This window comes from Sarcophilus harrisii, chromosome 1 (genome assembly GCF_902635505.1).
Source record: "Sarcophilus harrisii chromosome 1, mSarHar1.11, whole genome shotgun sequence".
In the NCBI taxonomy this organism is placed as follows: domain Eukaryota; kingdom Metazoa; phylum Chordata; class Mammalia; order Dasyuromorphia; family Dasyuridae; genus Sarcophilus; species Sarcophilus harrisii.
This window is the reverse complement of record NC_045426.1, coordinates 496,977,480-497,000,817: the sequence shown is the minus strand read 5'-3', so window position 1 is coordinate 497,000,817 and position 23,338 is coordinate 496,977,480.

Genomic DNA, 23,338 nt, shown 5'->3' with positions numbered 1-23,338 from the left:
CCAGAGTACCTTGCAAAACCCATCTACTAAATGGTAGTGGGGCCAAGATCTATATCTGTGGAGGGATCTATACTCATGAAGTTATAGATCCTGGATGCATGAGATGTCCAGCTTCTTAAACTGTGGTTTGTGACTTCATATAGGATCTTGTAACTGAATGTGGGAGATGAGAAATTATGATTAATCATCACTAAATGTTTGATTTATATACTTATTTTATATACCCATATGACTGGGGTCCCTGAAAATTTCTTGGGTGAAAAGGGGTCATAAGGTTCATCTTCTCATGATTTCTTTTTCATGTTGTAGATGAAGCCAATATATCTCTACTTATGACTAGTCCAGGATTCTAGGATTTAGAGTTGTAAGAGATTTCTAAAGGTCTTTTCCTTTTTTCCTAATGAGAAAACTGTAGACCAGACTTGTCTAAGTTCATACATAGTCAGTGGCAAAGCTGGGTTTCTAACCCTGGTCTTCCAACCTGAAATTTGATGCCAGCTTTCTTCTTCCCATTCCTTCAATTTTTGTCTGTGTTATATTCTAACGTATTTATGTTTTTCTCCTAGCCCTGTGCTAATCAGCATCGTTGCTTTAGTGTTTCATCTGGGAAAGCATTGTGAATATTAATATTATCAATGAAAGATTTGAATTTATTTTTATAATTAGAACCTTAGGGGATCAAGCATGGATTTAATATGGGCTCTAGTGCTTAGGTGTTTTCCAGTACACTGATTAGTACTGTCCTTTCAAGTGGAACTTAAGTCAGGGTAACCTGTCAGAGGTCTTCTTTCCAGAAAATTCATCTTAAATAATGTCATGTTGAAATCAGAGGCCTAAAGAAGGGAAGAGAAATATGCTACAATTAAGTTTGCCTTGTGAATTGAATTGCAGGTCGAGGCAGTGGATGGTAAATATTTTGAAATAATTTTGAATATTTTATGCATGAAATATTTGTAATTAAAATAAATCCTGAAGGTAAGTACATATTCTAATAAGACTATTTCAAAGTGGTGAAGTTACATTATTAAATATCTACAGGGCATAATGCTTATCAAGGATATTTAAACAGCAAATAAAAAATTAAAGCTTGAATATTTCTCTTTTGAAAAGCTGGTTTTCAGGGATTAATGGTTGGGCACATCAACCAACACAGCAAACTAAATTGATAAAAAATAAATACATAGACATATATTTATGGGAATCAATTAAGGGAAACATAATATAACAACAATTTATAAATAACATCTCCTACAACAATGGTATTTATCTTGTGTGCTCAACCTAATGATAAAAATCTATTATATTTTCAGTTTTGTGGAGTCTCTCTTGACCTCTAATAGCTCTTTAATTATTCAAAGGCCATAGTAGCTTTGAAGGGAAAGATTCCACTTCTGTAGAAGTCAGGTTCAGTCAAGATTGAACTCCAGCTCCTGACTTCTTTGGACTAAAAGGATTGACACTTTTTTTTTTTGGTGGTGGGAACAGTCAGGAACCAAGAACAAATTTTACAACTTGAATACTTAGGGTATGGGGATGAGGGTATATGTAAGGAAAGAGAGTTGAAGGAAAGAGAAGTAAAATCAGTTAGTTATTCATTGGAACAAACCAAGAAATACAATTAAAAGGGAAAGTGGAAGTTATATGTGTGTATCTATATATCTATATAAATGTATAAATATAAATATGTTTTATGTATATATAAAATTATTATTAACATCTCAAATCTCCAAATTAAGTTATGAGTTATGTTCCAAAAATTTATTTGTAATTTGTTCTTTTAACTAAGAATAGATTTTTGCATAGAAATATTATAAATATTGTAGATGATGGTTAAGTCCTCAGATTAGCCTACAAAAATCTAATGTATGAGGTGTCTTAAGTATGATACAAATAATCCCACTTCAACTATATAATTAATTATAAGGTATTTTCTTTTTAAATAGTATTTTATTTTCCCCCATTAAATATCAAAGATTTTGTATACCAGATTTTTCTCCTTCCATCCCCACCTCCCCTCTTTCCAATATGGTAGGTAATTTGATTTAGTTATAACATGATATCATGTAAAACATATTTCCATATTAGTCACATTTGGGAAATATGAAACAGATCAAAATGAAAAAAAAAAAAGAATAAAGGAAGTTAAAAAAAAAACATGTTTCCATTTGCATTTGGAGTCTATTATGGCTTATCTGAATGTGGACAGCATTTTCCTTTGTGAGTCATTTTTACTAGTCTTGGATCATTGGGTTGTTGAGATCAGCTGGGTCATTCATAGTTGATCATCATACAGTGTACTGATTCTGTGTACAGTGTTTTCCTGGTTCTGCTTATTTCACTTTGCATCAATTTGTGCAGGTTTTTCTGAAATCTACCTTTTCATCATTTCTTATTGTTATTCCATGATATTCATATATCACAGCTTGTTCAACCATTCTCTAAATTTGAGGGTATCCCTTCAGTTTCCCACATTTTGCCAGCATGAAAAAGGCTACTATAAATATTTTTGCAAATGTAGGTCCTTTACCACCTTTTTAAATGATCTCTTTGATACATGGATCTAATAGTGGTATTGTTGGATCAAAGAATATTCACAATTTGATTATCCTTTGGGCATAGTTCCAGATGCTCTCCATTTGGTTGGATTAATTCACAACTCCGCCAACAATGCATTAGTGTCCCAATTTTTCCACATCCCCTCCAACATTCATCATTTTCCCTTTTTTTTCATATTAGTAGTCTGATAGATGTAAGGTGATACCTCAGAGTTGTTTTTAATTTGCATTTCTCTAATAAAAGTAATCTTGAGTACTTCTTCATATGCCTGTAATTAACTTTAATTTCTTTATCTATCAATTGTGGAATAATATGGGAAAAAAAGAGAGTCCTACTTATACACACTAGGAATATTTCTCCCTATTTTGGCTGGAGCAATTGATATGATAAGTTACTTTTAGGCATAAGTAACTTGTAAAAATGTTCTGCCATTGCATACGAAAAAACATGTCTCTCTATTTTCAATCTTCATAAAAGAAGACTCTTGTGTAAGATCAGTGCTCACACTGTATACCAGTGACTTGGACTTGTGTGTGTGTGTGTGTGTGTGTGTGTGTGTGTGTGTGTATGTGTTTGGGGGAGGGTATTCATAGTTAGGTACTGACTGTGACTAGAGTGGTATTCTTATATAGAAATGCTGAGCTTTTATTATCTAGTTATTTTGAAGTTCTGTGTTCAAATCTGGTCTCAGACACTTAACACTTCCTAGCTGTGAGACCTTGGGCAAGTCACTTAACTCCAATTGCCTCAGCCTATATATATATATATATATAAAATAACAGCTCTTTTTATGGTAGCTAAGGATTGGAAATTGAGGGGATATTCATCAATTGAATGGTTGAAGAAGCTATGGTATATGATTATAATATATTATTGTGCTATAAGAAATAACAAGCACAATTATTTTAGAAAAATCTGAAAGGACGTACATAAAATGATACAAAACAAAGTGAGAAAAATCAGGAGGATGTTGAATACAGTAACAGAAATATTGTGCAATAAAGAATTGTGAATGATTTGGCTATTCTCAGCAATACAATTATCCAAAATAATCCCAAAGGATCCAATGACAGAAAATGCTATCCATCTCCAGAGAAAGAGCTGATGTTGTTTGAATATAGAAGCATTCTCTCTCTCTCTCTCTCTCTCTCTCTCTCTCTCTTCCTCTCCTTCTCTCTCTCTCTTTCTTTATCTTCTCTTTTTCTTTCTTCTCTGTCTTTCTTAGTTTTCTTGCTCAAAATGTCTAATGTGAAAATGTTTTACATGATTGCACATGTATAAGTTATATCAGATTGCTTACCTTTTTAGGGAAGGGAAAGATGAGAGAGGAGGACTAGAATTTGGAATTCAAATATAAACTCCCCCCTCAACAAATGTTGAAAATTGTTTTTGTATATAATTGTGAGAAAAAATTTTATTAAAGTTTTTTATTTTTCAAAACATATGCATGGACATGTCTTCAACATTAGTCCTTGCAAAACCTTGTGTTCCAATTTTCCCTCCTTTCCCCCATGCCCTCCCCTAGATGACAAGTAGTCCAATATATGTTAAACATGGTAGAAATATATGGTAAATCTAATGTATACATACATATTTATACAATTATCATGCTGCATAAGAAAAATCAAATCAAACCAGCAAAAAAAAAAAAAAATGAAGCAAAATAAAATGCTAGCAAGCAACAATAAAAAGAGTGAAAATGTTATGTTGTGAACCCCATTCAGTTCCCACAGTCCTCTCTCTGGGTGTAGTTGGTTTTCTTCATTGCTGAACAGTTGGAACTGGTGTGAATTATCTCATTGTTGAAGAGAGCCACTCCCATCAAAATTGATCGTTGTATAATCTTGTTGTGCTGTGTGTAATGATCTCCTGGTTCTGCTCATTTCATTTACCATCAGTTCATGTAAGTCATAGAATTCTTATCTTAATATTCAAGGGCAAGGGCAAGATTTCTAGTACACAAATCTCAGGTCTTAAGTTTAGCAAGTGAATGAACAAAACCAGGTCAGTTCATGTAAGTCATAGAATTCTTATCTTAATATTCAAGGGCAAGGGCAAGATTTCTAGTACACAAATCTCAGGTCTTAAGTTTAGCAAGTGAATGAACAAAACCAGGTAATCAGTAAATAATGTTGATTTTTTGTCTTTTTCACTTATCATTTATATATAACCTATATAAATATCCCTATTTCTTGTTATTAAACTTTGTTGCTAATATATGAAAATGCTGATGATTTATGTAGGTTTATTTTATATCCTGCAACTTCAACTAGTTTTTTAGTTGATTCTCTAGGATTCTCAAAATATATTATCATATTATTTGCAAAGAATGCTAGTTTTATTTCCTCATTGCCTATTTTTATTTTTTCAAGTTCTTTTTCTTCTTTTATTGTTATAGCTAGCATTTCCAGTACAATATTGAATAATAGGGGTGATAATGTCTTCAACCCTAATCTTACTGGTAAGGCTTCTTGCTTATTTCTATTACAAATGCTGATGATGATTTTAGATAAATAACATTTATCACTTTAAAAAAATCTCCATTTATTTCTATGTTATCTAATTTTTTTTTTAGTAGGAATGAGGGTTGTATTTTGTTAAAAGTCTTTTTCTTTTAAAGCTTTTTACTTTCAAAACATATGCATGGATAATTTTTCAACATTGACCCTTGCAAAAACTTACGTTCTAAATTTTCCCCTCTTTCCTTCCACCCTCTCTCCTAGATGGCAGGTAATCCAATATTGTTAAATATATTAAAATATATGTCAAATCCAATATATGTGTACATATTTCTACAATTATTTTGCTGCACAAGAAAAATCAGATCAAAAAGGAAAAAAAATTGAGAAAGAAAACAAAATGCAAATAAACAACCAATAAAAAGAGTGAAAATTCTGTGTTATGATCCACACTCAGTTCCTACAGTCCTTTCTCTGAGTGCAGATAGATCTTTTCATCACAAGATCATTGGAACTGACCTCATTCATATCATTGTTGGAAAGAGCCACGCTCATCAGAATTGATTATCATATAATCTTGTTGTTGTCATGTATAATAGTTTCCTGTTCTACTCATTTCACTTAGCATCAGTTTATGTTAGTCTCCCCAGGTCTCTCTAAAATCATTCTGCTGATTGTTTCTTTCTTTCTTTTTTTTTATTATTATAACTTTTTATTGACAGAACCCATGCCTGGGTAATTTTTTTACAACATTATCTCTTGCACTCACTTCTGTTCCGACTTTTCCCCTCCCTTCCTTCACTCCCTCCCCCAGATGGCAAGCAGTCCTATACATGTTAAATATGTCATAGTATATCATAGATACAATATGTGTGTAGAACCGAACAGTTCTCTTGTTGCACAGGGAGAATTGGATTCAGAAGGTAAAAATAACTGGGAAGAAAAACAAAAATGCAAACAGTTTACATTCATTTCCCAGTGTTCTTTCTTTGGGTGTAGCTGCTTCTGTCCATCCTTGATCAACTGAAACTGAATTAGGTCTCTTTGACAAAGAAATCCACTTCCATCAGAATACATCCTCATACAGTATCGTTGTTGAAGTATATAATGATCTCCTGGTTCTGCTCATTTCACTTCTGCTGATTGTTTCTTATAGAATAATAATATTGTATAACATTCATATACCATAACTCATTGAACCATTCTCCAGCTGATGGGCATCCACTCACTTTCCAATTTCTTGACACCACAAAAAGGGCTGCCACCAACATTTTTGCACATTTTCCCCTCCTTTAAGATCATTTGGGGTAGAAACACTGCTGGATCACAGGGTATGCACAGTGGGATAACTTTTTGAGCATAGTTCCAAATTGCTCTCCAGAATGGCTGGATCCGTTCACAATTCCACCAACAATGTATCAGTGTCCCAATTTCCCCACATCCCCTTCAACATTCGCCATTACATTTTCCTGTTATTTTAGCCAATCTGAGAGGTGTATAATGGTATCTCAGGGTTTTTGAGAGAAATTTGCATTTCTCTAATCAATAGTGATTTAGAGCACAAAAGTTTTTCTGCATCTATTGACATAATCATAAGATTTTTATTGTTTTTAATAATGATATGGTCAATTATGTTGATAGTTTTCCTAATACTGAACCAATCCTGCATTCCTGGTATAAATCTCACCTGGTATATTAATGTATAATCTTTTTGATACATTATTGTAAACTAAATTTCATCTTATTGTTTTTGGTTTATTGCTCTAGCTTGTCAAAATCTTTTTGAATCCTGAAAACTCCAAGCAAATTTGTTTTTAAAGATTTCTCTTCCCATCAAGGGAAAATATTTCTAATCAACCAAGGAAGAGAAATATTGGTTAATACTGGAAAAATTGAATTATTTCATGAAGTTTTCCTTGATGTTGATTCATGGCATTTATGGATTGATATCAACTACTTGGTTATTTGGTATTGTAGAGTCCAAATATATATGTGGTGATTAACTTTAAAAAAACTAAACTTTACAACTAGTTGTTCGGAGTTGTGTAGTCACAGTGTTGTATGTGTATGAGTGTGTGTCAGTGTGCACACAATGAGATGGATAGACCTAGATATTATAAGCAATAATGAGATCATTTTTTCTTGATATTATGAATCTGGAATTGCAAATAATGCCATATCAGCCTATATATTGAAACATTTTTCTATCTTTTTGAAAAAGAGAATTTCTTAAAAATTCAGAAAATATCATATAAATTTAGAATGAAAAATATAAAAGCTCTTCCATTTCCCCATCCTATCAAAAAGAATTTCAGAAAAAATTTCCTTTCACATTATTTTCTTTTAAAGATGTCCTTTTTTATTTTTAAATCCAGACCTTTAAAAGCTTTTTTTGGTTAAGGTGTTCCCAGGACAGGAAAAATAGCTATAAACAACACTTGTGGTTTGTTTGTAGCAGAAACTAATATAGGATTTAGTGGGTGGAGGCTTTTATGGATAAATAAATGTTCAGTGAAACAAATTTACTTATTTTTCTGAGAATATTAAGGGAATCTGAAAGGCAAGTTGTAAGGGGAGAAGGCCTCAAATAGTAGAAGCACAGGCCAAATTATGGTTCTGTAGCTTATTGATTGGCAAACATTGAACTCTTTAGGACTAAGTCTGTTATTTCACATCCTAGACAGGAAGCCTTTGTTATGATTTATTATTTTGTCCCAGGAAAAAGACAAGGGTGATTCTTGCAGTGCTCTAACTTCTTCCATAGTTGGTCATCTATTAATATGCCCCAGAATCCCATAGAATTGGAAGGGGCTTTAGAGATCATTTAGTCCCCTGCTTCTTAAACTGTGGTTGGTAATCCCATATGGGATCTCATAATTGAATATGGAGGTCATGAAATTATGATTTGTTATCTATAAATTTTTGATTTGTATATCTCTTTATATACCTGTATACCTAGGATCACATAAAAACTTCTTGGGTTAAAAGGGGTCATAAGTGGAAAAAGTTTTTCCATTTGTGTCACTTTTTTACCTGAGAAATTTTTATATGACCCTGTCTGTAATCTGAGATAAGGCATTTCTGATGGTGTTTATGCTCATGGAGTGCAAAGTGTGCATATTATGTGCTCAGAATCAAAGCTACAGTGAAGTAGAATAATTCAACATGAGCAAATGCTGCCAGAAATATCTCAGATTTGTTACATTTTTGATTTTGAATTAATTTTTGGTCGTTGTATTCAGAAACCGTTTTTACTATTGCCAAGTTATTCATGACCCCCACATTTAGTTACATGATCTTATATGGAGTTGTGATTCACAGTTTGGGAAGCTTTAATCTAGTTCAACCTATATATGAACCTATATCATTTCTGTAGTATCCCTAGTGATTGTCCAAACTCTGAATATCTTCAATGGGGGGAAACCCATCTAACTTTGGGATAATCCTCATTGTTAGGAAGTTTGCCTTACAAAAACTCTAAATCCATCTTCAGTTTGTTACAGTTATTATTCCTAGTTTGCCTTTTGAGGTAACAGAATAGATCCAATTGCTCTACTACATGAAGGTGTCTTAAAGGCTTTTTCAGCATTTTTGAACATTTTGCCTTTCCTCATCCCAAATTGTTTCTTAAATAGATTAAATATCTCTAGTTCCTTCAATCAGTCTTTGAATGTCATATTCTTCAATCCTCTCATCCCTTGGTTACTCTTTTCTGGACATGCTATAGCTAGTCTATATCTTTTTGAAAATGGCCAAATTTGAACATAATATTTAGATATAGTCTGATCATTAGCTCCTTCTTCTGGGCAAACTGACTTTCTTAATGTAGTCTAATATGTTAATAAGCTATGTTGTTTGCTATGTTATTGTAAGGAATGTATAGTGGGAAAATAAATTACTTCCAAAGAAGCTTCTAAAATTGAACAGATAGTTGAGGAATAAAGTTTCAGATGAGCAACCCAAATAATGTGACAATAAGGTCTGTGCGATGACCATTCTCTCAATAGCAGTGTTTCACACTATACTTACTCTTAGGGATTGTTCACTTATTTATTTATTTAAACATTTTTCACACTAGCATGTCTAGGTTTCTGGAAATAGATTGCTATCATGCAGTTACATTAAAATTCTTTCAAGGTTCTAGGGGATAAGGTTATTGAGGTAGAACATGTACTCCCTTCTCAGCATCTTATCTTGAGCCCCCACTAATGAGTTTCTAGTAAACAACTCACAGTAATGATACTTTTAGATATTAAATATAATCATTTACTTAGAAATAAGGAAAAAGAAATAACATCACAGGTACTCATATGTTAAGAAAATGCATTAGTAATAAAGTACATCACAATTCACACATAAACCTAAATCACACTCTTAAAATATGCAACATAATGTGGGGAGAATGGACACATTTTCAGGAACTTGGCAACAATGCATTTGAGAAGAAAAACCAATATCCTTGGAATAACCCAAAACTCTGCTCTTCAGGTTATGATGCCACTGATTGATCTGAGAACATCTTTGAACCAAACAAAATCATGTCTCTGCAAGCTTCTTGTCCTTTATCCTCACCATTCTATGCTTTAACAAATCCTTTTCTAGATTCAAACTAATGTAGAATGTACACATTCCTTCAATTTATAATCACTTTTAGAAGAGTGAATGCTTCTCTCTCTTTTTTTTTTTTTGGAAATTTTTTTTTATTACAGCTTTTTATTTACAAGTTATATGCATGGGTAATTTTACAGCATTGACAATTGCCAAACCTTTTGTTCCCAGTTTTTCTCCTCCTTCCCCCCATTTCCTCCCCACAATGGCAGGTTGACCAATACATGTTAAGTATATTAAAGGATATATGTCCTAACAGCTATTTTGCTGTACAAAAAGAATCAGAGTTTGAAATAGTGTACTATTAGCCTACCGAAGGAAATAAAAAATACAGGTGGATAAAAATAAAGAGATTGGGAATTCTAGTAATGGTTCATAGTCATCTCCCTGAGTTCTTTTGCTGGGTGTAGCTGGTTCAGTTCATTACTGCTCTATTAGAACTGATTTGATCCATCTCATTGCTAGAGATGGCCAGGTCCATCAGAATTGATCATCATATAGTATTGTTTGTTTTTTTTTTTTCAAAATTTTAATAGCTTTTTATTTACAAGTTATATGCATGGGTAATTTTACAGCACTGACAATTGCCAAACCTTTCATTCCAATTTTTCCCCTCCTTCCCCCCGCTCCTTCCCCCAGATGGCAGGATGACCAATACATGTTAAATATGTTAAAGTATACATTAAATACAAAATAAGTATACATGTCCAAACTGTTATTTTGCTGTACAAAAAGAATTGGACTTTGAAATATTGTACAATTAGCCTGTGAAGGAAATCAGAAATGCAGGTGGGAAAAAATATAGGGATTGTGAATTCTATATAGTGATTCATAGTCATCTCCCAGAGTTCTTTTGCTGGGTGTAGCTGGTTCAATTCATTACTGCTCTATTGGAATTGATTTGGTTCATCTCATTGTTGAAGAGGGCCATTGCAATTCCTTTTTAAACCAGGGAGAGCAGCTCATAGCAACATAAACTTTTGAGAGGTTTCCTTTTGAGAAGAATACCCACAAGAGTAAATATTACTTATTATTATTATATTTCAAGCTGAAACTCTTGTCTAGTGAGATTAAGATATCATCCAATTATCACAGATTTAGAACTTTCTGTCAGCTGGTTGTTCCTACAACTGTTGTATTTAAACACACAGATCCAAAAGAGGTGCTTTTATGATCTCTTGCTGTCTATTTTCTTTTCTTCAATCTCTTGATCACACCAATCTCAGCCTTTCTCTACCATATTGCCTATTAATTTTCAATAGTTTAAATCAGAGCCTCCTATCTTTCAGTGACTTACCTTTCACTAAAAAAAGTAAAAATTCACCAAATTATCTTTTAAAGCAGTGATTGTCCTTTTAAAATAACAATAGTCTCCAAATTGATATGTGATTTCTTATGTTTCTATCAGATCCTCTTTGATCTTGAAATAGTTTTATGCAAACAAACTGAGAGATTGCAATCCAATTAATCATTTCAAAACTGTTTTATGCTTCATTTTTCCAACTTTGTTAAAAGTTTTTTCTCTTCCCCTTTAAACTATCAAACTGTTTTCATCAAAAAGACGTCATCTTATATCTTGCACATATCTTGTCTTTATATTTATGTCACAGTTCATTTTCTCTCCCAAATTGTTCAGAATTCACTTGGAATCTATACTTTTTCATACACATATTTTAACAATTTAAAAATACATTTCTTGCTCCTTTCAGGAATCAAAATGTGCATATTCTGCAGGGACAATATCTTACATTTTTTACCAATTGCTTTTTCTTTTGTACAAAAGTCCTTTTCCCCTGCCTTTTCCATTACTAAATTGTTTCATATGAAAAGGACCTAACATTCCTTTTCAGGACCTTATATCATGTTGACTCATATGAGCTTGCAGTCTACTAAAACCCCTTCATCTTTTTCATAGGAACTAATATCTAGGCACACCTTCTAATCCTCCACTTGTAAAATATATTTTTTAAAACTTAAGTTTAGTTCTTATAGACTCTGTACTAGTTTGGTTTTGAAATCCAGAAAACAAAAATGTAACCATACCCATTTCTAGTATAACTGTAGTGGTTATTAATAGTATGCCAATTGCCAAAAGAACACATTTCCTTAAAAGGATATAAAGAGGCTTAAGATTCTGATTTATTGCCATTCTTCAGTCCTATTCTTGTTCGGGTTTTGGGAAAATTAAAGGGTGTATGTAACTGCAACTCAAGAAATTGAGGAAGAGTCCAGGTTTTTGTCTTGTTTTGTTTTTTACAAAAACAAAAAGGGTTAGCAGATTCCAAGTACCTTAAAATATAACAATAAGTTAGTAAAGTATAGTTATGGGAGGAGGGTTAGTAGAATTCCTTTAGTATAATGTATTGCACTTACAGATTCATCAGTCACTGTAATATTTCTGTTGATTTGTCCTTCCCTTCCCTCTGTAAAAAGAGGTCCAGTATAGTGAACTAGTTAATACCAGTTAAGTGATTAGAAAGATTATCTTCCTCATTGCCTTACAGAGAAGAATAACAGCTTGGTGGCACTCCCTTCCACCCTCCCTCCCTCCCCCCCTCCCTCTCTCCCTTTCCTTCCTTCCTTCCTTCCTTCCTTCCTTCCTTCCTTCCTTCCTTCCTTCCTTCCTTCCTTCCTGCTATTTCATTTGATCCTCATTATTATTATTTTTTAAAAGATGGGGATACTAAGGCTAAGAGAGGTTAAATGCTCATGATCACACAACTATTGTCTGAAGTAGAGTTGAAACTCAAGTCTTTCTAGCTCCAAGTTTAAGACTCTATATACTGTCCCACTCAATTATGTCTATTAAGAAAGTTGGGGTGGAATAGTGGAGAGAATACTAGATGCAGAGTTGGAAGATCTGAGTTCAGATCATGCCTCTAACATTGTATGATCAAGAGAAATTAACTATGTCTCAGTTTCCTCATCTTTGAAGTGACCAGTTGGTATCTAATCTATGATCTTATGGGCACTTAGACTAGCAGCTTCAAAGGGCTATTTTGATTGTTTCCAAATCTTAAAACACAACATATAGGAAAGTGAATTTTGAAGATAATAACATTAAGAACAACACAAACAATTCGTTATGTTTGTATAATGCTTTAAAGTGCACAAACTATCTTCCTTTTAAAAATTCCTTGGGGCAACTAGATGGCACAGTGGATAGAGCACCACCCCTGAAGTCAGAAGAAGCAGAAAAAAGAACCTGAGTTCAAATATGACCTCAGAGACTTAACATTTCCTGGCTATGTGACCCTGGGCAAGTCACTTAACCCCAATTGCCTCAAGGAAAAAAAATCCTCTCTCATTCTATCTTTTCTATTATGCATTTGTGGTCCTCATTTTAAAGTCAAGAAGTCTGAAATACAGAGAAATTAAATGAAACACTCAAGTCACACAGCTATTTAGGAGTAGAGCTGGATTTAGATTCAGACTTGTTGGTCCTTTGATGGTCTCTGAGTCCAATGCTCATGATAATTGTGAAGGTGATAAAGGAAATTTTATTTTGAAAAAAAAATGCTTATTCTTAATTTATTTCTTTTATATAGTGCTTTTAAAGACCACAGAGCTTAAATTCTTGTTATCATCTAATTTAGGATTAAAGGGGAAAAAAAGTCAGGCACTATTGATCTGGAAGGATCCAAAAGAATGTGAATTGATGCAGATATGCTAGTGGCTAGAACAACATCCCAGAGCTCCCATCTGCTGCAATTACAAATAAAAGGCAAGGTTCTTGTCTTTTCCTTAGTTTTATATATCTATGGTTCAGTTTTCCTTTAATGTTTCTTTTGAGCAATTGTGTGCATTTAAGTAATAATATTACCAAACTCTTTGCATGCATTTACATAATTAGAGTCTAATAGGAACAAGCATAAATTTAATATGAATCTTAGTCCTTAAGTGTTTTTCAATTTACTGATTAATATTTTCCCCTCAAGTGGAACTTTGTTTGCTGCAACCTTTTAGGAGCATTCAATCACTGAAATGATAGAATTTTCTGTTCTGAAGACTAAAAAGAGAATAAATAACTAATTCTAGTTAAGCATTTCCCAAAATGAATGAGATAGACATTTGGGCCTAGGAATTTATGAAGTCTTACAGTTTTTACATCAGTTTCTACATAAAGCTAAGCTTGTCAGTTTCACTTTTAGGTTATCCATTAGTCTAACCCAATGTAATTATGTATTTTGTCTCTTTCCTCCATTTCTTTTAGGCAACCCTTCATCACATTCTATTACTGTACTAGTTCTCAAACTGCTTTCTGTGAGTATAATATCTTCTAACTATTCCTCTTAAAATCCTATTTAATTTAGTAGCATGAGCTAGTAACATTTACTGTCTATTTAACTCTGAGACCACATATTTATTTTTATAATTTCAGTCCTTCCCTTTTTAAATTCAGAAATGAGGAGCAGCTGGGAGGAGCGGGGACATTGGAAGAAAGAGAATAATTCATTATACTACTTCAAGTATTACTACTGATGAGGTGAACCTGAAGGAATAGGGGACTTTAGGAGTAACTTTACTCTGACATGTTTTGCCTGGAAGTCTTGATCAGAGTAGTTGAAAGAGCTGGTTCCTGTCTTTCAGCACACTTTCTATAATAATAATTTATATTTATATAATGCTTTATATTTACAATGTGATTTTATTTTGAACAAATGAATCCAGTTAGGTCTCTTTAACTGATCTCACCAAGTGTTCTGAGTATGCTGGCTCTGGATTGTTTTAGATACAAAAGAGAAAAAAATATCCTTTTTCATTTTCTCCTTATTTTCCACTTTATTTGGACATAATCCTTAAAAATGGAAAGTTTAGTAACAAGTTTAATGAGCTAATAACAAGTTAATGAGAGGAAAAATTATACAAGTATAACAGTGAGGACCGCCATCTCTCTACATGAGAACTTAGGTAGTACTTTTAGGCCCCTGGTCTATTTGTGGCAGTTGAGATGCAGTAAAATCCTCACAGGAAAGCCATGTTCTGCTTGTTTCTCAACCCAGGTAAAGTACTTTTGGGGCACTGAGGTATTGTTAGGTGCCTGAAGTAGTTATTGTGGTTTCCAAAGGTGCCTGATTTCTGATCTATGAGTAAAATAGGCCTTGAGAGATTCTGGCTCAAAAATTAGCAACATGAATTACATAATAAACTTCCCTTCAGCTTTACATGGGGAAATGGTTCAGCACAAAAATAATTTAATCTTCTCTGTGTCTGGGCACTTGAAATCCTTCTGAGCATGGTACTTTTCTGCAGATCTATGTTTACCAAAAGCAGATGGTTCAGTTAATTCCTTGCTCCAAAACAATTTTTTTTTGGAGGAGAATAGTTCGTGTGTGTGTGTGTGTAAAGAATCCATAAAAAAGGCACTTCTATTTCAAAAGGCTGAATAACAAAATGTACTAAGTAAAAACACTGGATGGTGAATGTGTAGGTATTAAAAAATGTTGTGAACATTGAGGAAAAAGCACTATATAAATCTCATGAGTAAATATGTTGCCAGAGGTATATAGACTCAGATCTGTAAAAAAGAGTTTTCTGAGAGTTCTTACAAGAGCCAAAGGCAATTTATCCACCAACCTCTGTTCACCTTAATTATTTGGTATATTCTTTTAGCTTAGGTGCTATAAAGTCAAGTACTCACTGAATAATTAAATGAAGAGGTAATGAAAAATTTCTGACATCACCAGCAATGTGGTCTAGAGTCTAGATTTTGCATTTTCTTCTGCTTTTCCTGTTTCCAATACAGTTGGAAATTGGGAGAGTTAAACAAGTCAAAGATCTCCAGAGGGGAGGGATGGGACACCTTTTTTTCTGCCAAGGGCCATTCAGGTATTTATAGAATCATTCATGGGCCATACAAAATTATCAACTTAAAAACTCAAGCAGTGGGAGATTGTTGTAACTAGCTCTCAGTTCTTTATTACCTGCAATTGCTTTGGTAGAATGAGATCAAATGATCCCTAGCCTACAGAGATCTTATAACCCCTAATTGGGACATGGAGAAGGGGAATATGATTGGAGATCCAATAAAGGGAACATTCTAATACTATTTTTTAATGAATATATATCATTTTATGTCATGGTAAGTTAAGCAATATCCTATGACACTGAATGAATGAGAATGCAGAGCATAGAATTCTTATCTTTTTTAAAATTAAAGCTTTTTATTTTTCAAAACATATGTGTGGACAATTCTTCAACATTAACCCTTGCAAAACCTCATGTTCCAATTTTCCCTCCTTCCCTCATGCTCTCCCCTAGATGACAAGTAGTCCAATATATGCTAACCATGGTAGAAATATATGTTAAATCCAATATATGCATACATATTTATACAATTACTATTCTGCACAAGAAAAATCAAATCAAACAAGCAAAAAAAAGAGAAGCAAAATAAAATGCAAGCAAACAACAGCAAAAAGAGTGAAAAAATGCTATGTTGTGAACCACACTCAGTTCCCACAGTCCTCTCTCTGGGTGTAAATGGTTCTTTTCATCACTGAACAATTGGAACTGGTTTGAATCATCTCATTGTTGAAGAGAATCACATCCATCAGAATCAATAATCCTATTATAATCTTGTTGTTGCTGTGTATAATGATCTCTTGGTTCTGCTCGCTTAGCATCAGTTCATGTAAGTCATAAAATTCTTATCTTAATATCCAAGGGCAGAGGCAAGAATTCTGGTACACAAATCTTAGATCTTAAGTTTAGCAAGTGAATAACCAAAGCCAGGTAATCCATAAATAATGCTGATTTTTTGCCTTTTTTCACTTATCATTTATTTATAACTTATTTACATTCTTGGGGTACTTCTCCCAACTTTTGCTTTTGCTTTAGTAGATTGGATCCCCATAATGCTCCAGGCTGGTCTTCCCCTCAGAGTCCTGTAGTAATTCCTTAGGGAATTAGAGTATCCTTCTAATTTATGAGTTCAAGTTTCTCATCATATCTATTTTCCCCAATATCAATCTCTAGTTAGTTAACATTATTAACTCAGTGATTAATATCCAATATAATTTAACAAATTCACATCAGATAGATTTTTACAAAGGAATATTTTGCTAAGAAGATATGGCGAGAATCAAAGCATAAAAACATCTCTCCTGAACCAAGAGCCCTCTCCATCTTATACCACTTATTTCTTGAGTAGAGTAGACTCAACTTGGAAAAAATTACTACAAATCTTTCACTCTTCCAAGTTCCCTTTGGAGTGTAGCATAGCTGTTGAGCAAGCTATTTTATTGTTGCAGGATATACTGCCTTAGCTGTTGTGCTAGGTCACGCAGGAAAGTTATGTTTTTCACTGGGTATGGTGGACACTTATTCCTGGGGTCTTGGTTTTCTTGATCTTTTGCTACTTACAAGATCATAACCCTTTCTCTCCCACAGTCGGGGGGTGGGGTGGGGGTGGGTGGGTGGGGAGAAAAGGTGGGGAAAATGGAAATGGGGAAAATTAGCATGGGGGAGAAAATCTGGAGAGTCAGGAGTAGTCCCAGAGTGGAATGAAGATGGGACCAGTCGTGACACTTTTCTTCAAATGGAGATTCTGGGAAATATCCACCAATAAGAAGAAGGGATTCCAGGGACAAAGTGAACTTCCAGTGTGAGAAGGCTATACTGGCATGGTGAAGAAAGTATAAAAAGTTAAGAATGTAGCTTAGATAACAGTGTCTATAATATGAACACAGTCAAGAGAAGGAGAAAGAGAGAGAAAAATTCTGGCTCATTTCTGGCTCAGTTGCTAACCAAAAGGCCTTTTTTCAATCATGTAGAAAGCAGAGAGAAAACAATTACTGACTACCAAGACATACTTTGAAGTAGATAGCCAGACACCTTTACAACATCATGAACTTATGGAAGAAGAGGCAAACTCACTTAGCCTTTATGTAGGGTATTGCATCAGGCCAAGAATGCTTCTAAGAACTAAGATCTCCTTGGCCAGTTCCCATTACATACATCTCAGCATGAAATATACCTAGAACCAAAATATGCTAAAATTAGAAATACACTGTCATTCTATAAATGAGAAATACAAGACCGGGGGAGGCAAAAATGATTTACTAGACTAGTTAGTTATAAATTTAATCCTAAATCTAGTAAATCAGCTCTCTGGAGCTCTATCCATCTAGCCCTGTGTCATTTCCAAAACACCTCATATTGCAAATGGCACGCTGCCTCTTCGTATCATTTCCAAGTTTGCAGATTTTTTTTTTAATCTTTAGAGTTTTCTGATTTTCTCCATTTTCCTTTAGCTCCTGATTTTAGCCTGGGTTGTTCCTTTCACTTTGAAATGCCCTTTCACATTTCTAACTCCTTTTTATTTTTACTTTTTCCTTTGCTAATCTGAGCATGTACTGGTGTCATTGACTTTGCCTGGCTCTCTGCTCTGCAGGAAGAGCATGAATAGGAGGGAAGAAAGAAAATCAATCCTGGATATACTCTTGTGTCTTTGATGCTGTGAGAAGCCGCCTTTTTTACTTGATTCTTAACTCTGATTATTTGCTTGACCCACAGCAGAACATATAGAGCCTGGCAGTAGTGCAGCTAAGACTAATGTCTTTTCATCTGTCCAACAGAATAAGGACACAGGTTATACCAGCACAAAGGGCATTTTGGGGAATGGCTGAAGTGAAAGCTAGCTTACACAGTTTTTAAGTTCTTAGGTAAGTAGGCTTTTTAAATTGAGAAGCTGGCTTTTTTGCTGTGTTATTCTTCTAATAGACATTGTTTGGGAATGAATTAATAATTGTTGCATTTACAACCCTGGGATGGGGTCAATTCCAATAGGGAAGCCCTTAGCCATCCACTACAGCAGTCTGTCATGAACCCATAGCCAAAACTTTCCCAGCTTGTAAAGACCTTTTAGAAGCCATATTCCATGGGCATAGCCTTGGTCAATACAGAGGATGAATTATGCTAAGACATTGGAGAAGGACTTAGTAAATGCTAAATTTAATGGGTTTATTAGGAAAAGCCTTCTGGAAGCATATGATAATGGAATAAATACTGGATGAGAACCAGTATCTCTGGATTCTAGTCTTTGTTCTTTTACTTACTAGATCTGTAATGTTGGGCAATAATTTTACCTCTTTGGGCCCTGATTTCCATACATGTAAAATAAAGAGCAGACAAATAGTGTAATAGCTAGAGTGCTGGGCCTGAAGTAATGAAGACTCATCCTCCCGACTTCAAATTTAGTCTCAGATACTTACTGGCTTTGTGACCCTGGGCAGGTCACTACATTCTTTGTCTCAGTTTCCTTATCTGTAAAATAAGCTGGAGAAGGAAATGGCAAACGATTCTAATATCTTTGCCAAAAAAAATCCTAAAGGGAGTTACCTGAGCATGTTAAACATGTCTGAAATGACTGAATAACAACAATAAGCATCTGGTCAATACAGTTTCTAAGTTCCCATCTAGCTTTAATATTTCATGAGTCTATGGACCCTAAGATATAGACACTATCATCTGCTCTTTCCATCCTAACTTTATTTCTTTGATCTCTGTCCTTTTTAAGGGGTCCTTTGAAAATGGAAATGCTTTGAGATAAGTTGTTCCTTCAACTACTATTACTGCTGGCTTAGCTATATATTACTGGGACTAATAGAAATGGAGTATAGGATGTGGATTCTTGAAGGGGAATTATGAATTTGGAGTTAGGAAGCAAATATAGGATGGGCCAAAGATAAAACTTTAATTAGTTTTTTTTTTTTTAATCTATTCCCCTGTTCTGCCTCCAAAGACAGTTTTGACTACATCATACCTAAGTGAAACTCTAATTCCTGGTCATAGCATTAGAGCTGCCACTTTCCTTCTTCTGCTCCCATGATAATCTACAGGGACATCACCAGCCATGATGAAAGATGTTTTCTAACCTATATAAGATTGAAGTAGAGGGAGTATAATGATCAGTTTGTAGCTGGAGGTAGAGGAAGAATGATTTGTAGGACAGAGGGTACCTGTTGGAGGGAAGGGTAAAAGATTCTTGGAATCACTGGTGTTGGCATAGTGATAAACCATTAATTCCAGGAAACTAGCTTCAGGGAAAAAAAAAGCCTCATGGAAAGTATATCAAAGACAACCTTAAGTCAATCAAAGATGAATTTAAAAATCAGAAGCCAAACAGTAAAACAAAAACAGTAAAAAAAAAAAAATGATGGGAGTTGGAAAAGACATTAAATGTACCTCTTTTAATTAGCATCTGTACCTTTGCCAATTAAAAGAAAAAACAACAACAACAAAACTAAATACCTATTAGTTTAAAGATAAAAACATGCATCCCAATGCAGTGAAGTGTCACAGTGGATAGAATGCCTAGATCTGGAGTCAGGAAGATCTTAGTTCAAATATGACCTCAGATACTTCCTAGATTTGTAATCATAGACAAGTCAAATACTAGTCCTTTAGACTTTAGTTTCCTGTAAAGTGAGAATAATAATAATGGCATCTATTTTTCAGGATTGTCAGTGAGAATAAAATGAGATAGACAATAATTATAAAACATTTAGCACACTCCCTGGCATGTAGCAAGTGATATCTAAATATTAGCTATTATTATTATTATTATTTGATTTCCTTGGTGTGACTACTTATAATTTTATTTAAGATAGGTTAGAAAAGAGGAAGTGCTAACAATTTTGACTACTTTAATACATCTTTGTATCAAAAATAGCATTTATGACTAACTTATTTTCTGTTACCACTTGTTACTACTGGAATAATTTGGACCATTTTAATATTGAGCCTTATTTATTAACTTTGAATTTTTTTCATTATTTTAAAAAACATGTGTGTGTTCTCTATAACAAAATGTCCCTCCATTTATAATAATAATAATTAAAAATTCTTGCTAATATTATAATTTTGCCTAGGGCTGAATCAGAAGAAAGTAATTTTCAAAAAGCATGAGAAGATTATAGCACCAATGACATTGGATATGGCGCAACTCCAAAAAACCATAAATATTTAAAAAACTAATCTTCATATTTGTTGAAAACATTGCTTATTGGGAAAGACAAATTGTTTATACTCTTTTCAAAAAAGGTGAAAGCCTATGTATATGTATAGGAATGCTTCTGTATATGTTCAGAGAGAACTTTTCAGAAAATGATTTAGCATCAAGCCATATGGCAGTTACTATGGCAACAATGAATTTTTTATAGTTAGTATTTAATGGTGATACAACAACAAGCAAATTAGGAGTGGAGGAAAATTATGACTGCTTCCTTTGGGTTTTGTTATGGTTGTTTCTCCAAGAAAGTTTCTGAGTGTATATTAGTTGTTAGAATTTTGCTTTTGAAAGCTAGAAGGAGCAGTAGAGGGTTAAGTTGCCTCAGATCAAATAGCAGCAGAGCTTGTATTAGAACCTAGCTTTCCTTTGTTGTCATATAGTACTTTTCCAATTATATCACAATGCTTTCTCCAGACACAATACTGTGAAGTACTTATTTAAATACTTGTCAGAAATTTATAAAGAAAATAACTTACAAAGTTGCCATTAGTTGACCATATTCAAGTTAATTTCTTCACTAATACTGATTTTTCACTTAATACTGATTTTCAACTTAAAAAAACTCCAAAATAAGAAGGGAACATTTCTGATCTTTTTCTCATTGCTTAGATTGGCAAAACTTAGTGTGCCTAAAGGTTGGTAGATATAACGCAAGTCATTTGCCTGAAAGCTGTGTTGTATAAATAAAATGAATATTGAATGAACTGAACCAAAATGCAAAATGAATTCCTCACTCCAAACAAAACAACAAACAAAAATCCTCACCGTAATCATTTTGGTATACATTAAAATGTAAGACTTTAGAAAGCAAGTTCTTTGTCTCCTTTATCTCTTTTTAGTGCCTTGAGGATATTCCTTAGGATTTTGTTTTTGGTCCTCTTCTTTTCCCTTTTTATATGTTCTTCATTGGTTACCTCATCTGTTTCCATGATTACTTGTTACTCTGTGTAGATAATTCCCAAGACCAACTTCTCCCAGGCTCTTCTATTAAACATCCAATTGCTTACTAGTAGCTAGGTAAATATGGAGCTCTTACTTAAATGCCAAATTTAATATATCTAAATTTTTTTTATTAAACCACCCCCTCCCTCTAACTTTTCAAAAAGCCCTTATAAATGGATATTTGTTGAGGAAGTTAATTAAGGAAAGAAATACAAAAACATTCAACCAACTTGCCCTTTGGAAGAGTGGGCTCACGCTTAAAGTGATTGGTACAAAATAATTCCCTTGATCCCAGCCTATAGGCTATTTCCTGGCCTTGGGAGTCCTTCCTTCAAAGAGTCTCACTAAGTTTATTTCTGAGTATTTCATAACGAATTGTTACATGAGTTTCTTTGATGCTTGAAGAATATAACATCTCAGATGCTTTGAAGATTCATGACTGATTTGATCAAACAGGTTGGATAAGCAGCAGTTCGGATTTGCTCTTTACTGGACTTAGTATAAATGGCAGCTACTGACAGAGTTTTCTACTGACTCCATTTTCTGGATCTCTGATGATTCCTGTGATATGTCAGAGTTCACAAAGTTGAAATCTCATCAATTCTGGCTCTGGATACTCACTTATCTTTCTAGGTGGCTCTTGATTATTGTGTTTGCATTTTTAAGTTCCTATTTGACTCTTTTTTTTTAAATCAAAAAGTTGGTATGAATTTAGTAAATACTATGTTTCAGAGACTATGCTTGGTGTTGACAGTACAAATATGAAAATGAGACAGGTCCTGCTCTTGGTGAGTTCACATTCTACTGGGGGGTGGTGGTGGTGGAATATGAAACATTCCAAAGAAGTAAGTACAGGATAAACCCAAAAATAAGAGGAAGTAATTTAGGGGGAAGGGTACAAACAAATTGGAGAATGAGAAATATTTGGGAGGCTTTTAGGGAGGGAGAAGAAAGAAAAACATTGAGAAAGAGAGACAGATAATAATAATGGCTAGTATTTATTATGTGTACCTTAACTAAGTACATTTTGTCCCCATTATCAGGATAATGAAACAAGCCCATCCTGTCTTGTTTGCATAGAATGATGTGAAGGTGGAGCTCAATTAGCTTTTTTTTTTTTTTTAGTTATGTAGTCAATTAATCATTTTTATTATTTCTTTTTTTTCACAAATTTATTTTATTTAAAGAAACAGAATAAGAAAAAAGAAAAACAGAAAAGGAATACAAAACAAAATGAAATAAAACAAAAGAACATTGTCATATGTCCAGCAGAACATCAGGGAGGATTAAAAATATATAATAACAAATACCAGTTCAAGAAAGTAAATATACTAATAGAAGAAATTATATTCATGAGTGTCTTTTTCTTTTTTTTTTACTTCCTTGTAAATTGTTCTTTGCTTCTCTGTTGCACACTTTTTACTTTATTCTTTTTTTCCCCTTTTCATCTCCTCTATAACTTCCAAGCAGGTTATAGTTAAGAAGGGATATATTTATATGTACATATACATATATATATATATATATATATATATACACACACACACAGATACCTCCATATACAGACACACATATATCTTTCCTATCCTTACGGACTTTTTACTTTAATTCTATGCCTAACTTGCTTTGCTATTACACTAATACCTCGCCCCACCCATGGGTCTTCCCCTTATCTCCTTCCTTTACCCTTTCCTTCTCTATCCATTCCTCCCCCTTACTTGTTTATATATTTTGAAGATGCTATACCCTTTATAATATA